Source organism: Cydia pomonella, chromosome 1, assembly GCF_033807575.1.
Source record: "Cydia pomonella isolate Wapato2018A chromosome 1, ilCydPomo1, whole genome shotgun sequence".
In the NCBI taxonomy this organism is placed as follows: Eukaryota; Metazoa; Arthropoda; class Insecta; order Lepidoptera; family Tortricidae; genus Cydia; species Cydia pomonella.
The window spans coordinates 30,987,011-30,987,246 of record NC_084703.1 but is presented as its reverse complement, the minus strand read 5'-3'; positions in this window follow the sequence as shown (position 1 = coordinate 30,987,246).

Sequence of the window (236 nt, the reverse complement as noted above, 5' to 3'; positions counted from 1 at the left end):
AGCCAAACGAACTGGGAGGGATCAACTGGGATATTCTATAGCCGTTTTTGTACCCTAAAGTGCCAATTACATCCACACTTTATCAGGCCTGATATTAGACCCGATTTCGGGCCGAGAAAGAATATTCATCTGTTTCGCCAAATATCAGCACATCGTTTACAATATTTAAAATGTAAGTGCCAATTACATCCACACTTTACCAGGCCTAATATGACCTCATTACGGGCTCGAAAAAG